At 46.4% G+C, this 16906-nt stretch overlaps 1 long non-coding RNA gene across 3 annotated transcripts in view; it reads left to right on the top strand.

The window, feature by feature from the left end:
* The window catches only part of LOC149128067 (uncharacterized), a 42320-nt gene extending 30146 nt beyond the window's left edge, over positions 1-12174 (top strand). For 2 of the 3 annotated variants that reach the window (XR_016229281.1, XR_016229280.1), the window contains exons 2-3: positions 1033-1181; positions 11145-12174. This is a non-coding gene — a long non-coding RNA (uncharacterized LOC149128067). The remainder of the gene's footprint in view (positions 1-1032; positions 1182-11144) is intronic. The other variant, XR_016229282.1, reaches the window with a different exon arrangement.
* Positions 12175-16906: the final 4732 nt, after the last annotated feature.

The raw sequence follows: 16906 nt of genomic DNA, 5'->3' as shown, positions 1-16906 counted from the left end.
TATTGAGCCACAGCGCTGGCCTGTTTTTTTTTTTTTTTTTTTTTTTTTTTTTAATTTATTTTACAGGTAGAGTTTTACAGACAGAGAGAGAGGTCTTCCTTCCATTGGTTCACTCTGCAAATGGCCTCAATGGCCAGACCTATGCTGATCCCAAGACAGGAGCCAGGAGTTTCTTCCTGGTCTCCCATGCAGGTGCCATGGGAGATGGTACTTGGGCTATCTCCCACTGCCTTCCCGGGCCACAGCAGAGAGCTGGACTGGAAGAGGAGGAACCGGGACTAGAACCCGGCACCCATATGGGATGCTGGCATCGCAGGCGGAGGATTAACTTACTGTGCCATAGCGCCGGCCCCGTTTTTTTTTTTTTTTTAATCTTGGGTAAGACTGAACATGTTCATAGATGGGGAGAGGAGCCAGGAGGTGAGAAATCAAAGATTAAGAATGAATAGCTGATATGGCCTGGCCTGGGGAGAAGTGGGGTCCGACATCCAGATGGAGGGGCTAGCCTTGGAAGAGTAGGGTGAGCCTCCTCCTGAGAGACAGTGGAACTATAAAGCAGGGAAAAGGTCGAGATTTAGGGAGAAGCGGTGGTCCACCCAGCTAGTTCCACTCCTGTTTGTGGGCTCTCACCTCTTCCTTGAGTTCCATGGAAAGAGTGTGCCAGAGGGAAGGGGAGACGTGGTGTTCCAGGTGAGCGCTGAAGCCTGGCGCAGCAGGGGCATCACCATCCCAGGGACCCTCAGCCAGGCAAGTTCTGACAGGAGACAAAGGGCGCCGCCCGCCTTCCCTGTGAGTCTGGGAAGAGAGCCTAGTGCAGCGTGGAGGCGCCTTCCGACCTTTGCCCAAGGTCTGCCTGGGATGTGGATGGGGGGAGGGGGAGATGGTGAGCTCTGCCCTCAGGAATGTAGGTGGAGGGCGGAGGGCCACTGGGGCTGGGTGGTTCGGTGCAAATCACACGTCCTTGGTGCTCGGTTCTTAAATCTTTGCAGTCTCGGACAAGCCACTTAATTCTGTGCCCGCTTTCCTCATCAGAGTAAAGCTTCGACTGAACTTGTGTGTAGGATGCAAAGTACCAGGAAAATCTAGATTGCCAACACCTGCTGTTATTATCATCACTACTTCACTTACTATCTTGAAGAAAGTCAGGACTCCTGTGTCAAGACCAGGGCTGTAAGAATGTGGTAAGATTTTGGAAGCTTTGTCACTCACACAGACCCCCGTTTTATCATCTTTTATCTTCCTTATTGTCCCATAGTAGTTAGCAGTCAAATTCTTAAAATCGAGATTCCTGGGTACTTCATTTTGGAGGGATAATACGAAAGGGGAGCTGGGAGACTGCTTTTGTCCCATTGCTTGAACCGGCGTAGGGCAGAGAATCTAGCAGAGTGTCAGCAGCTATGATGGAGAGGAAGTTGCTGACTGGAAGAGACGGGACTATAAGCAGCCAGGAGAGGTCTTGGAGCGAGGTCTTTCAGGGGAATCAGGCGATGCCAGCCACAGCCAAGTCATGTCCGAAGGGAAGGTGTGCTTGCTGCTTCCCTCTGGTGTGTACCTGCACGGCCTAGGGGCTGGACCGCCACCCAGGGGGCAGGGACCTGTGCTTCCTCATCTCTGTTGTGTCCACTGGCTACAGCATGTACCTCTCTATTCACTTCACCTGTATCACTCATCAGACAGCACCTTGAGGATGGGGACAGGGACCTTGTGTACTCTTTGCTGGTGAATCCTTAGTGCTTATTTCTCAGTGCCTCCCATGTGGCCAGTCCTCTGAAAATGTGACTTAAAGACTGCATGCCTGAATGAATGAGTGGCTAATCATTCAATAATAGAAAAAAAAAATAGAATGCAAGAACGTTGCCTCAGCCTATTTTGAGTCTATTGAAGTGTTGACCAAGTGTCCGTCAAGGTCACCTCATGCCTTGAGAACCAGATAAGATCCCTTTTCATCCGGGGAATCCAGAAGTCTCCCTAAAGTGTGTGTGGCCTCTTGGAGTTGAGGCTAGAAGAGTTGGGATAGGGAGAGGCTTATTGTCTTCACTGGCTCTTAACCCTAAGGGGTGTTCCTTAGTTTATGTATGTATGGTCTCCATGACTGTATCTTGGGCCCTGCGTACGACACAACCTCCTCCTTGGCTTCCACACAGTGGATTTTACAGAGATCTTGAGCTGCAGGGTGTTTACATCATGGCAGCACACAAAACTTCCAATAGGAAATCATCACTAGGGAGTTCTGGTTGATGCTTTCCTTGACGTTGGAGCTCAGTCTCGAGCTGTCCTACAATCAATTGCACTTCTACAGATTTCATTTTAGCTGCTCTATTAATTCTCTTCAGTTTGTTAATGTGGTGTATCACATTGATTGATTTGCAAATGTTGAACCATCCCTGCATACCAGGGATAAATCCCACTTTGTCTTAGTGAATGGTCTTTCTGATGTGTTGTTGGATTCGATTGGTTAGAATTTTGTTGAGTATTTTTGTGTCTATGTTCATCAGGGAAATTGGTCTGTAGTTCTCTTTCTCTGTTGCATCTTTTTTGGGTTTAGGGATTAAGGTGATGCTGGCTGCATAGAAGGAGTTTGGGAGGATTTCCTCCCTTTCAATTGTTTTGAGTAACTTAAGAAGAAGTGGAGTTAGTTCTTTCAATGCCTGGTAGAATTCAGCAGTGAATCCATCCAGTCTTGGGCTTTTCTTTTCTGGGAGGGAATTTATTACTGATTAAATTTCCATTATGGTAATTGGCCTGTTTAGGTTTGCTATGTTTTCATGGCTCAATTTATGTAGGTTGTATGTGTCTAGGAATCTATCAGTTTCTTCTAGGTTTCCCAATTTGTTGGCATACAGCTCTTTGTGGTAATTTCTTTTCTTTTCTTTTCTTTTTTTTTTTTTGGACAGCAGAGTTAGACAGTGAAAGAGAGAGAGACAGAGATCTTCCGTTTTCCATTAGTTCACCCCCTAAGTGGCCGCTACGGCTGGTGTGTTGTGGCCGGCGCACTGCGCCGATCTGAAGACAGGAGCCAGGTACTTCTCCTGGTCTCCCATGCGGGTGCAGGGCCCAAGGACCTGGGTCATCCTCCACTGCACTCCTGGGCCACAGCAGAGAGCTGGACTAGAAGAGGAGCAACCAGGACAGAATCTGGCACCCCAACCAGGACTAGAACCTGGGGTGCTGGCGCTGTAGGGGGAGGATTAGCCTAGTGAGCCGCAGCGCTGGCCTGTGGTAATTTCTGATGATTCTTTTTATTTCTGTGGTATCTGTTGTTACATTTCCTTTTTCACTTCTAATTTTATTGATTTGGGTCTTCTCTCTCCTTTTTTGGTTAGCTGGGCCAATGGTGTGTCAATTTTGTTTATTTTGTACTCTTTGCTGTTGAATCCTTAGTGCTTATTTCTCAGTGCCTCCCATTTGGCCAGTCCTCTGAAAGCGTGACTTAATGACTGCATGCCTGAATGAATGAGTGGCTAATCATTAAATAACCAGCTCTTTGTTTTGCTGATCTTTTTTATTTTGATTTCAATTTTATTGATTTCTTCTCTAATTTTAATTAATTCTTTTCTCCTAGTAGTTTTGGGTTTGGTTTGCTGTTTTTCTAGATCCTTGAGATGCATTGATAGCTCATTTATTTGATGCCTTTCCAATTTCTCGATGTAGGTACCTGTTGCTAAAAACTTTCCTCTTAACAGTGCTTTTGCTGTACCTTATGAGTTTTGATATGTTGTCTTCTTCATTTGTCTCCAGAAATTTTTGATTTCCCATTTGATTTCTTCAATGACTGACTGTTCATTCAGGAGCATGTTGTTCAGTCTCCATGTGTTTGCATATATTCTAGAGATTCCCAAGTTGCTGATTTCCAGCTTCATTGCATGGTGGTCTGAGAAGATGCATGGTAAGATTTGATTTTTTTGGTGCTGATGCTGTGGCGCAGTGGGTTAACACCCTGGCCTGAAGCACCAGCATCCCATATGGGTGCTGGTTCGAGACCCAGCTGCTCCTCTTTTGATCCAGCTCTCTGCTATGGTCTGGGATAGCAGTAGACGATGGCCCAAGTCCTTGGGCCCCTGCACCCACGTGGGAGACCCGGAAGAAGTCCTGGCTCCTGGCTTCAGATCGGCTCAGCTCTAGCCATTGCAGCTATCTGGGGAGTCAACCAGCGGATGGAAGTCCTCTCTATCTCTACCTCTCTCTGTAACTCTTTCAAAAAAAAAAAAAAAAAAACACACACACACAAAAAAAAACCTTGATTTTTTTTTTTTTTAATTTGCTGAGATTTGCTTTATGGCCTACATGTGGTCAATCCTAGAAAAATTTCCATGCACTGTTGAGAAGAATGTGTATTCAGCAACTGCAGAATGAAAAGTTCTGTAGCTATCTGTTAGGACCATTTGCTCTATAGTGTCCATTAACTCTGCTGTCTTCTTGCTGATTTTCTGTCTGGTTGATCTGTCCATTGCTGAAAGTGGGGTATTGAAATCCCCCATTAATACTGTATTTGAGTCTATGTCTCTCTTTAGATCCTTTAATATTGCTTTTAAATTGCCAGGTGCCCTATAATTAGGTACATATACATTCATAATAGTTACATCTTCTTGTTGAATTGATCCCTTCATCATTACATAGTGCCCTTCTTTGTCGCTTAACAGTTTTTGTGTTAAAGTCTATTTTTTTTTCGGATATTAGGATGGCTACTGGTTTCTGTTAGCATGGAATATCTTTTTCCATCCTTTAACTTTCTGTCTGTGTGCATCTTTGTTGGTAAGATGTGTTTCTTGTAGGCAGCAAATAGATTGTTTTTGAATCCATTCAGCCAGTCTGTGTCTTTTAACTGGAGAGTTGAGGACAATTAATTCTTTTTTTTTTTTTTTGACAGAGATAGAGAGAGACAAAGAGAAAGGTCTTCCTTCCATTGGTTCATCCCCCCAAATGGCTGCTACGCTGATCTGAAGCCAGGAGCCAGGTGCTTCTTCCTGGTCTCCCACGTGGGTGTAGGCGCCCAAGTGCTTGGGCCGTCCTCCACTGCCTTCCTGGGCCACAGCAGAGAGCTGGATTGGAAGAGGAGCAACTGGGACTAGAACCCGGTGCCCATATGGGATGCCAGCGCCGCAGGCGGAGGATTAGCTAAGTGAGCCATGACGCTGGCCCCAAGGCCATTTAAGTTCAAGGTGACTAATTTGATAAGTAATGATTTTGCCCTGCCATTTTCCCATAATTACTCCTTTTTTTTTTTTTTTTGGATTTCCTTTGTACTTTTACTGTGATATTTCCTTCCTTTACCTTCTTTCATAGTGATGACCATGTTTCTGTGTGCAGTCCATCCTTAAGCATCTTCTGCAGGACTGGACAGGTGGCGACAAATTCTTTCAATTTCTTTTTGTCATGGAAGTTCTTTTTTTTCACCTTCATTCATAAATGAGAGCTTTTCAGGGTATAGTATTCTGGGTTGATAGTTCTTTTCTCTTAAGACTTGGAATATATCTCGCCATTCTCTCCTAGCCTGTAGGGTTTCTGATGAGAAGTCTGCTATGAATCTAATTGGAGATCCTCTGAAAGTAATCTGGTGTTTCTCTCATGCACATTTTAGATTCTTTATGTTTTATTGTGGAGAGTTTGATTACAATATGTTGTGGTGAAGATCTTTTCTGGCCATTTCTATTAGGAATTCTATATGCTTCCTGCACTTGGATGTCCCTTTCTTTTTCCAAATTGGGGAAATTTTTTCTTATTATTTCACTAAAAAGGCCTTCTAATCCTTTCTCTCTTTCCATGCCTTAAGGACTCCTAGAACCCATATGTTGGGTCATTTGATAGTATCCTGTAGATACTTCTTGTGTTTGGTCTGACTGTATAATTTCTGTGCTTTGTCTTTTTCTTTCTTTCTTTCTTTTTTTTTTTTTACAGGCAGAGTGGACAGAGAGAGAGAAAGGTCTTCCTTTACCGTTGGTTCACCCTCCAATGGCTGCTGCGGCTGGCGTACTGTGGCCGGTGCAATGTGCTGATCTGAAGCCAGGAGCCAGGTGCTTCTCCTGGTCTCCCATGCGGGTGCAGGGCCCAAAAACTTAGGCCATCCTCCACTGCTGTGCTTTGTCTTCCAAGTCGGATATTCTTTCTTCAGCTTCACTGATTCTGTTGTTAAGGCTTTCCACTACATTTTTTATTTGTTCTATTGAATCCTTCATTTCCAAGAGTTCATTTTGATTTCTCTTTAAGATCTCAATTTTGTGGGAGAAATTTTCTATCATGTCATATACAGATTTCATTAATTCATGCATTTGCTTCTGATTACTTCTAAGTAATGTTTTGAATTCCATTTTTGGCATTTCATCAATCTCATCATCTTCACAATCTAATATTGAATTGTTGTATTCTTTTGGGGGCATCATATTGTCTTCCTTATTCTTGTTTCTTGGATTGGTACATTATTTGGCATTTGTAGAGATACTCACTAGTTTCTTCTTTGTTTTTTTCACTGTGGCAGCTTTTATCTTTGGACTATGTCTCTCTCTCCAACGGTAGTGTGGAGGCTCTTGGCTGCTGGGGTCCTAAGTTGTGTGTGTCCTCACCCTCCACGTAGATCTACTGTGTCCCTCCAATTTGCATAGAGTTCTCTCTGCTGTTTTCTCTCTAACTCTTTCCTGAAACTGCAGTCTTTCCAATTTTAAAAAACTATCTTCTCCTAGACTACAGCAGCAAGCTCCCACCCTGCTCCACCATCTTAATCCCCCTCCTGCTCCATTTCCAATCTAGCTCCCTGCTAATGTGCCTGGGAAAGCAGCAGATGATGGTCCAAGTTCTTAGGACCCTGCATCCATGTGGGAGACCTGGATGAAGCTTCTGGCTCCTGGCTTCAGCCTGGGCCAGCTCTGGCTTGGTGACCATTTAGGCAGTGAATCAGTGGATGGAAGATCTCTCTCTCGCTCTTTTTTAAAGATTTATTTATTTATTTGAAAGAGTTACCCAGAGAGAGGAGAGGCAGAGAGAGAGAGAGGGGTCTTCCATCTGATGGTTCACTTTCCAGATGGCACCACGTCTTCCACGTGGATGCAGGGGCCCAAGGACTTGGACCATCTTCTACTGCTTTTCCAGGCCATAGCAGAGAGCTGGACAGTAAGTGGAGCAGCCGGGTCTCAAACTGGCGCCCATATGGGATGCCGGCGCTTCAGGCCAGGGCGTTAACCCAATGCGCCACAGCACCGACCCCAGATCTCCATCTCTCTCTCTCTCTCTAACTCCTTCTAACTCTACCTTTCAAATAAATAAAATATGTCTTTTAAAAAAAAGGAACTGTGTGGACAAACCATATTGAATCTGTTAAAAACTATTTAAAAATAATAAAAAAAGAAAAAGACTGAACCAGAGGATGGAAGATCTCTCTCTCCCTCTCCTTCTCCCTCTCCCCTTCTCTCTGTAACTCTTTCAAATAAATCTTAAAAAAAAGATTGAGGAAGGCCAAAAAGAAAGAAGCAGTTTCCAGATGTCAAAAAAGGAGGGCAAATGAAGAGCTTTAGGAGGATCAAAGGAAGTGAGATCAAGGGCTTATGACTGAAGAATGGACAAGAGTGAAACAGAATGCGCCTAGGGTTGGGCCTGCAGGTGTGGCACTTCTACCCCTGTGGAGCCTCCTGGAAACCCTCTACTTAAACAAGCAGGCAACAGACCTCCTTTCTGGAAGTTTTGAATCAATGGATGAAAAATTGCAGAGAAATGACCCTGCTACTCCTCTCCTTACCACTCCAGGATTATTGAACATTAGCGATTTGGTTACTTCAAAGAGGATATCTTGAATAATGACCACCAGTCCATATAAGGACTTAAAAATATAGAACCAGGGGCCGGTATTGTGGCATAGTGGGTAAAGTTGCCGCCTGCAATGCCAGCATCTCATATGGACACCGGTTCAAGTCCTGGCTGCTCCACTTTCCATCCATCTCCCTGCTAATGTGCTTGGGAAGGCAGCAGAGGATGGTCCAAGTGCTTGGGCCCCTGAACCCATGTGGGAGACCCAGAATAAGCTCTAGCTTTGTCCTGGCCCAACCCTGGCCATTGTAACCATTTGGGGAGTGAACCAGTGGGTAGAAGACCTCTCTCTGTGTTTCTCCCTCTTTCTGTAACTCTGCCTCTTAAATAAACAAATCTTTTTTTTTTTATTTAAAGAATATAGAACTAATGGGTTCTTTATGACAAACAAGGACCTCATATGATGTTGGAAAGTGACTCTTGCTCTCAGAGGTGGGAACTCCTGGCCTGGACCAAAGTCAGAGCTTGAATCAGGAGAAATTTCATGCTAAGCCACAAGACAGCAGAAAGATGAAGCAGACGCTGAAGTGGCTTCCTTCTCCAGCCAAGGGAGAAGGAAGACACTGTAGAAACTGATGCCAGAGTCTTAAAAGTCTCCACTGAGAAGAATAAAAGGGAAGTCAGAGATAAGGCTCTTAACGGAGATATGAAGCTGTCATTTAGGAAGAGGACAGGGACAGACTGGCCCACAGTTAGAGGATCTGGAGGAAGGCTGACCCACGGGCTAGTTATGGCCAGCTGAACATCAGAGAAGACCAGGGGGTCAACACTGAGACTTCTCCTTTTGGGGGTCCTGTAGTAGGAGAACCCAGCCACTCCAGTAAGATAGGATAACAGCTCAATGTCTTCAATCTGGAGTGAAGGTCTGCAGAGTTTTTCTTGCTTTTGTTGTTGTTAAAGATTGATTTATTTGGGGCTGGTGCTGTGGCACAGTGGATAAAGCCACTGTCTAGAGTGCTGACATCCCATATGGATACTGGTTCGAGTCCCAGCTGCTGCACTTCTGATCCAGCTCCCTGCTAATGCACCTGGGAAATGAGCAGATGATAGCCCAAGTGCTTGGACACCTGCTCCCACATAGGAGACCTAGAAGAATTCCTGGTTCCTGGCTTCAGCCTGGCCCAGCCCTGGGTATTGCAGCCATTTGGGGAGTGAACCAGGGGATGCAAGATCTCTCTCTCTCTCACTGTCTGTAACTCTGACTTTCAAATAAAAGATTAATTAATTTGAAAGGCAGAGTGACAGGGAGGACTGGGGGGAGAGAGAGCCTCAATCTACTTGTTTGCTTTCTGAATGGCTGCAGCAGTCCGGGCTGTGCCAGGCGAAAATCAGGAACCTGGAACTCCATCTGGGTCTCCCATGTGGGAAAAGGGGGTCCAAGCACTTGGGTCATCTGCTGCTGTTTTCCCAGGCCATTAGTAGGGAGCTAGATTGGAAGTGGAGCAGCTGGGCCGCAAACCAATGCCCATATGGAATGCCAGTGTTGAAGGCTTTACCCACTATGTCGCAATGCTCCCCCTAAAATCACTCTTAACAAAAGTTCTGTATACTAAATACTTTACAAGGGTACATCAAAAGGTATGTGGAAAAGTGGAATCAAGGTACACATTTCTTTGGGTGCGAAAAAAATTTGAAATTTATGCACAGGTTTCATAAAACACAATTTCTATTTATTTTAGAAGATTTATTTATTTGTTTGAAAAGCAGAGTTACAGAGAGGCACAGGCAGAGAGTGAGCAAGAGAGTTCTTCCATCCGCTGGTTCACTCCCCAAATGGCTGCAACAGCAGGAGCTGGGCTAATCTGAAGCCAGGAGCCAGGAGCTTCTTCTGGGTTTCCTACGTGGGTGCAGGGCCCCAAGGACCTGGGCCATCCTCCACTGCTTTCTCAGGCCATAGCAGAGAGCTGGATTCAAAGTGGAGCAGCCAGGACTCGATTCGGCACCCATATGGGATTCTGACACTGCAGGTGGCTTTACTTGCTGTGTCACCACACCAGCCCCTCTATTTACATTTGAAGACTCTTTGTAAATACATCATCTGCTTTATCATGAATCATAATCCTGTATGATTATCTCCAGTCTTCTACTTTTTATTTGTAAAGATTTATTTTATTTGAAAGGCAGAGTGGCCAGGGTAGAGATGGGTGGAGAGAGAGATCTTTCGTCTGCTAATCTCTAAATGCTTGCAACAGCCAGGGCTAGGCCAGGTTGACACCAGGAGACAGGAACTCCATCCAGATTTCACATGTGGGTAGTGGAAGTCAAGTACTTGGACCATCATCTGCTGCCTCCCAGGCACGTGAGTGGGAGGCTGGATCACAAGTGTGGAGTAGCTGGGACTCAATCCAGGCACTCTGACATGGGATGCGGATGTCCCAAAAAGCGGCTTCACCCACTGCGCCATGATGTCCACGCCTCAGTTTTGCACTTTTTTTTTTTTTTTTTTTTGACAGGCAGAGTGGACAGTGAGAGAGACAGAGAGAAAAGTCTTCCTTTTGCCATTGGTTCACCCTCCAGTGGCCGCCACGGCTGGCGTGCTGCGGCCAGTGCACCACGCTGATGCGATGGCAGGAACCAGGTGCTTCTCCTGGTCTCCCATGGGGTGCAGGGCCCAAGCACTTGGGCCATCCTCCACTGCACTCCCTGGCCACAGCAGAGAGCTGGCCTGGAAGAGGGGCAACTGGGACAGAATCCAGCGCCCCGACCAGGACTAGAACCCGGTGTGCTGGCGCCGCTAGGTGGAGGATTAGCCTATTGAGCTGCAGCGCCGGCCAGTTTTGCACTTGTAAGATGAAGAAACTAAGGTTCAGAGAACCTGAGACATTGTTTATAGGTCCATTCCTGGTAGATGGTGGAGTGAAGTTTAAGTCCAGACAGTGTAACTCTGAACCTGTGCTGTTGGGTTTTTATCCCTTCCTTCACTTGGACTCCACAGGCAAGAAAGGCACAAACCGAATCCCATGGCACCAAATGAGGTAGTGAGTGGTACGGAGGGGCCTTTTGTACCCTTGCAACGATGCAAGCAGATAGGAATTAGTGTTGCTATTTGGTGCATTGAGAAATTGACACTCAGAGTGGTTAAGCGATCTGCTCATGGTTATGCCGCCTCAAGTGTTGAAGTTGGGAAGAGCTTCCACCCACTTAATCCACAAGAGGACCGAGAAGATCCAGGGACTCGGATGGATGGGTGAAACATTCGTTTCAGTAAAAAACGTGGTTCCTTGTTCGGTCAGATATTCCGTTATAGTGAGAAGTCCCCAGTCTGATTTTCTTTCGTATGGAAAGACCGATTGTCGGGTCAGGCAGCTGGGGAATGTTTGCTTTTTCATGAATTCGGGCTTTCTGCCTCCTAGGGGGAGATTTAACTCTCATCGCCTCTCTGAGAAGGATGAACTCATTGATGCTGACAAGAGCAGCCCTCTGTCCTTCCTTCTCTCCTCCAAATTCTGGAGGAAGTGGGATGCAAGTACCCAAATGTCACAGAAGCCTACGAAATGCTGACTCCCGGATGCCAGGCATAACTGGGCTTGGCTCAGGACGCGGAGACAGGGCAGCACCATCATCTGCGAAGAATTCATTGTTCTGCAGCTTGCCCTGGACACAATGGCGGGACTGAGCCAGGAGAACTGGCTATGGGGCGGGTGGGGGCGTGTCTCTGCAAGCGCAGCCTTCTTGAGGGGTGGGGAGTGGAGCAGTGCAGGATTAGTCAAGAGGCAGGCCATGTGTGGGCTCAGAACACCAAGGAGCAGGGACACAAAAGCACGGCCGAAAGAAAGCAAAACCAAAGCAAACAAATACCCAAACAAAGAATGAGATGGGACAGCGTTGGCTTGGAAAAATTTTGATAGTCACTTCTTAAAGAAAGCCATTGAATTAGTCATGGGAAAATTCTGAATTTTGTTTTGTGTTTTGTATGTTGAACCACAGGTGGGGGGTGGGCACCATGACCTTTGCAGAGCGAGGATACTGTTTGCACTGGGAGTTCTGCCGGGTTGGAGGGTACCAGCCTCCCGGGTGGGCAGAAGAGCAGCTGACGGCCTGGTGGGCATGCTCTGAGGCCCTGGGGGGATCCCCGACTCTTTTCAAGGCAACTGGGAGAAAGAGCTCCAGAGGGTTAGCAATGGAGGTGGCACTGGAGGCTGTTTCATTCGCTTCTTTGTATGTTTTCCAAATTTTCCTTTGTGTGTGTATATATTTTTATTAATGCAAAATCATACAATTAATATGAAATTGTGTGTTCCTTATACACAAATCATCACTTTATGGTAAGAGAAACTAAGTCCCCATGACCTTCCCTTTGTCTCTGTACATTCCTATCCATGTAGAGACACACAGAAATGAGAACCAGCATGTTTCGTGTGACTTTTTATTAAACAGAAACAACATTAGACTGCATATTTCTTTCTCCAAATTGCATTTCTTTCTCCAATTTGCATTGCTAGATCTACTTCATTCTTTTAACCACAGCCTGCTAATTCATGGTGTGCCTTTATTATACATACAGTTAATAAAAAAGAACATATACATGCATATATATACATATGCATATACATATATATGCATGTATATATACATGTATATGCATATACATATATATGCATACATTAGGTTGTTTCTAATTGCAACTTATTGCAGAAAATGCTTCAGTAAACCGTCTTGAGCACAATTCCCTGGCATGTGTTCAAGGATTTTCTGAAGGCAGATACGGAGAAACTATTGGATCCCAAGGCTTTAATTTTCAGTAGACATCATCAACTTGCTGTCTTTAGGGGATATAATAATTGATATTATTTCCACTTGCATTTTTATTTATTTTAACTTTTATTTAATAAATATAAATTTCCAAAGTACAGCTTTTGGATTACAGTGGCTTTCCCCCCGCCCATAACTTCCTTCCCACCCACACCCTCCCATCTTCCGCTCCCTCTCCCATTCCATTCACATCAAGATTCATTTTCAATTAACTTTATATACAGAAGATCAATTTAGTATATATTAAGTAAAGATTTCAACAGTTTGCACCCACACAGAAACACAAAGTGTAAAGTACTGTTTGAGTACTAGTTATACTGTTAATTCACATTGTACAACACATTAAGGACAGAGATCCTAAATGGGGAGTAAGTGCACAATGACTCCTGTTGTTGACTTAACGATTGACACTCTTGTTTATGGCGTCAGTAATCACCCGAGGCTCTTGTCATGAGTTGCCAAGGCTGTGGAAGCCTCTTGAGTTCGCCAACTCTGATCTTATTTAGACAAGGTCATAGTCAATCCACTTGCATTATTAAAGTATCTATTTCCTACAACTTTGTACACATTTGATGATAAGGAAAAAGTCATTAGATTCATGAAAGCAAAGTGTTAGCTTCCCTGATTATTAGTGAGGCTTTTAAATTGATTTCCTCTTCCTTTTCTTCAGGTTTTCCTCAGGGAACACAGATTACTTCCATAACATGAGAGTTCTCTGCTTGTCACCGCCTCCTTCTCATTCTTGTGGTTAACATGATGCAGACCCACTCACTGGGCCATCTTTGATCAAATGCCCGCTCCCAGCCCCATCCCGGGCGGGACACTGGAGATTCTACTACTGCAGCAATGGGAGTGGGACTCCCCTGATGGGCTTCAAGGTCACTTCTGGCGCTGAGATGTGTCCATCTTGTGGTCCTCATACCCGCTGAGCAGAGGACGTTTTGCTTATGGTGCAATGACCATCTCCAGCTGTAATGCCCGACTTTGAGAAGGACTGAGATTCCACATGCTTAATCAATGACATTTTCCTCGAAAAGAACAGACACACTCAAGCTGAATCAAGTAATAGGTGGGATTACTTGGAGGGGAAGCTGGGGTGCCTCCCATAGCACAGCTGTAGGGAGCAGACGTGGGCTGGGCTGGGCACTAGAATGCTGGCCAGGACAGGGCCACCCTCCCTCTCTCTTCTCTCTGCCCATCTAGGTCCACCTTCCCTTTGTCTTTCCTGTCTGGTTGACTACTGGTTACTGTCTCATGAGTGGCCTCGGCTGGCCAGCTTAGCTTTGATCACTATCTTTTCTCTGTGAGTACTCACTCTCTATTTCCTATGGTCTCTGGGTCTTTTAGTTTAATTTTTGAGAAGATAAAATTTTGAAGAAAACAAAAAGGGGGATAGGCAGCGCCATGATGTAGGGAGTAAAGCCACTGCCTACAGTGCTGGCATCCTCATAAGGGCACTGGCTCGAGTTCCGGCTGCTCCTCTTCTGATCCAGCTCTCTGCTGTGGCCTGGGAGGGCAGCAGAGGGTGGCCCGAGTGCTTGAAACCCTGCATCCATGTGGGAGACCCAGAGGAAGCCAGTGGGCAGAAGACCTCTCTCTCTGCCTCTACCTCTGCCTCTCTCTGACTCTCCTTTTCAAATAAATGAATAAATATTTAAAGAAATTTGATGGTTTCTGGCTACGCAGTGAATTGGCTGATTTGGTGTCATGTGCTCACATCTGATCCAATCATTTGCCCATTACCATGAAGGACAGGGCTACTGCCCAAGAGGCCCATCTCTTGCAAGATCTGTGGGTGTGGCAGTTCCTCCAGAAACTCCCTGGGCAAGGCAGGCAGTGGAATGTGCCTACCACACAGGTGTGGTCTTATAAAACCTGAGTTTCCCCAAACTGTTCCCTTTCCCTTCTCCTGCTTTGACTCCCAAACCCAAATTCTGGGAAGCTAAGCTAAGTCTTACGCACAAATATATTCTACGAGGAGCATATATAACACTGTTAAACAGAAATGAACAGAAATAGTTTATACTCAAGGAATGGCTAAGTGTGACCATTCTATGGCATATTATGCACTATTAAAGTGATGCTATTTTTTTTAAAAAAGATTTATTTATCTGAGAGGCAAAGTTATAGAGAGGTCAGTCTTCCATCTGTTTATCCACTCCCCAAATGGCTGCAATGGCTGGGGTTGGGTCAGGCTGAATCCAGGAGCCAGGAGCTTCTTCTGGGTCTCCCACAGGTGCAGGGGCCCAGGCACTTGGTCATCTTCCACTGCTTTTCCAGGCACATTAACAGAGAGTTGGGTTGGAAGTAGAGCAGCCCGATCTCAACCTGGCGCCTGTGAGGGATGCCGCACTGCAGCGGAGGCTTTCTTCACTACACCACCACGGCCCCTAGCCATTTTCAATAGCGAGGGAAATGTGGTTGTAAGATCCCATAATAGTAAGTGAGAAATAGATGATTTCTGTATGTAAAGGATGGTCACAGCTATATAAATAAAACAAACCAGATTGCCATCCATCTGCTGCTTTGACAGTGGAGACTTGTTTCTGTACTTCTCAAGGCAATAAACACATGCCGCTTTGGCCAAGGGAAAGCCTAATGAGCTTTAGGTTGAAGAGGACAGCGTGGACGTCTGGAACGCTGGTCATGTGCCTGGGGGCTCTTTTCAGTAATGTCTAACAACGACCTCCGCTAGACTTCTTTAGGCAGCAACAGGGAATATTCTGGATTTCACCACTGCCTGAGTGCAGTAGGCACAGAGAAGACATTTGCGGAATGAACGACTGACTAATGAGTGGATCCTTAAGCCAGGGATGACTGGGAAGGGAGAGACGAAGCCAGTGGCCCCCGTGTGAGCAGGAACTCCTCAGCGTTTCCAAACGAATGACACACCTGAGCAGACTCTCATCTGGGGCCCCAGGATGTCCCGCCCTGACCAGGACTTGGGAGATCCCTGGCTTACTCCCTGCACCCACACTTTGCTGCCATCCAAGGGGCTGGGATTCCAGTCCTTCAGCCAGGGCTCAGATCAGCAGCGCACCCCATTCCTGTTCTCTGCCCTAGCAAAGCGTGTTCCCTGTCTTAGTTGGTGCCTTTCTTCAGTTGAACTGAAGTTTTCCTAAAACCAAAGGTTTCCCTTCTTTTTTAAAAATACTTCAGAGCTAGAGTTATGGACAGAGAGAGGGAGAGACTGAGAGAAAGGTCTTCCATCTGCTGGTTTACTCCCCAGATGGCTGCAATGGCCGGAGCTGGGCTCTGATCTGAAGCCAGGAGGCAGGAGCTTCTTCCGGTCTCCCACGTGGGTGCGGGGGCCCAAGCACTGGGGCCATCTTCTACTGCTTTCCCAGGCCATGCAGAGAGCTGGATCAGAAGAGGAGCAGTCAGCATGCAAATCAGCACCCGTAAGGGATACTGGCCCTGCAGGGGGAGGCTTAGCCGACTGCACCACAGTGCCGGCCCTGAAAACTTTCCGTTCTGAGATGAAGCTTCCAGTGCTGGAGGAGTGTGTGTATATGAATGCAATTTGGGATTAATAAGCCTACTGAGGATGAATGGCTCATGTCCCGTGCAACCCACCTGTGCCCCATCACCAAGCAGCCCTGAGCCTGCACCATTCTAGAGCCCATCTCTCCTTGCTGACCCAGCTCTGCCCTGCCGCTGGTGGCTGCGCTCATCCAGATTACATCTCCTACAGCTCCTGGCACCATCTGTTTATCTATTAGATGTCCAACCTCCGGGTGCTGCCACGCTGCTTCTCACATTTCTCCATAATGTTTCTGAGCAGGTGCGCCTTCCTCCCGCTTGCCTTTCACTGTGTCAACGATGTGGGGAGCAACTGGGAGCAACTCGGACTAGACTAAGTTACTGGAATTAAGACTTATTCTATGCATCTGCTCTCCCACAATATGGCGCTGGGAGAGGAGGAAACAGCTTCTACTCAGCTGCCTCCAGTTCAACCAATAAACAGCAGGACCTGCTCCTGATTGGAGGAGAGCAGCGTACTCGGTGTGTGGGTAGCAGAGTTGGGATTGGTGGAAGAGGACTGTAAAGGAGGAGAGAGACAACATGCACCAGGAACATCTATCTGAAGGAACACCTGTGCAGCCCCCGAGAGAGCCGGCCGGCGGTGTGCTGCTCCCCCGCGGAAGTGGGGAAAGTGGCAGGGGGAACCACCCTTCCACGGAGGTGGAAGGGATGGTAGCCAACCCGGGAAGAACCAGCAGCAAACCTGGGGAGGGCCGAGCAGACGAAAGAACAACGCAGGGTCCTGTGTCGTTCCTCCACGAAGAGGGGGAGCGACATAATGGTGCTGTGACTTGGATAGGAAACTTAGGAGGGAAGAAGTGGGAAGAAGTGGGAAAAT

This window comes from Oryctolagus cuniculus, chromosome 2 (assembly GCF_051225735.1).
Source record: "Oryctolagus cuniculus isolate XC-2025 breed Fujian yellow rabbit chromosome 2, ASM5122573v1, whole genome shotgun sequence".
NCBI lineage: Eukaryota > Metazoa > Chordata > Mammalia > Lagomorpha > Leporidae > Oryctolagus > Oryctolagus cuniculus.
Note: the sequence above shows the minus strand (reverse complement) of the source record. Positions and strands in the feature narration are given on the sequence as shown.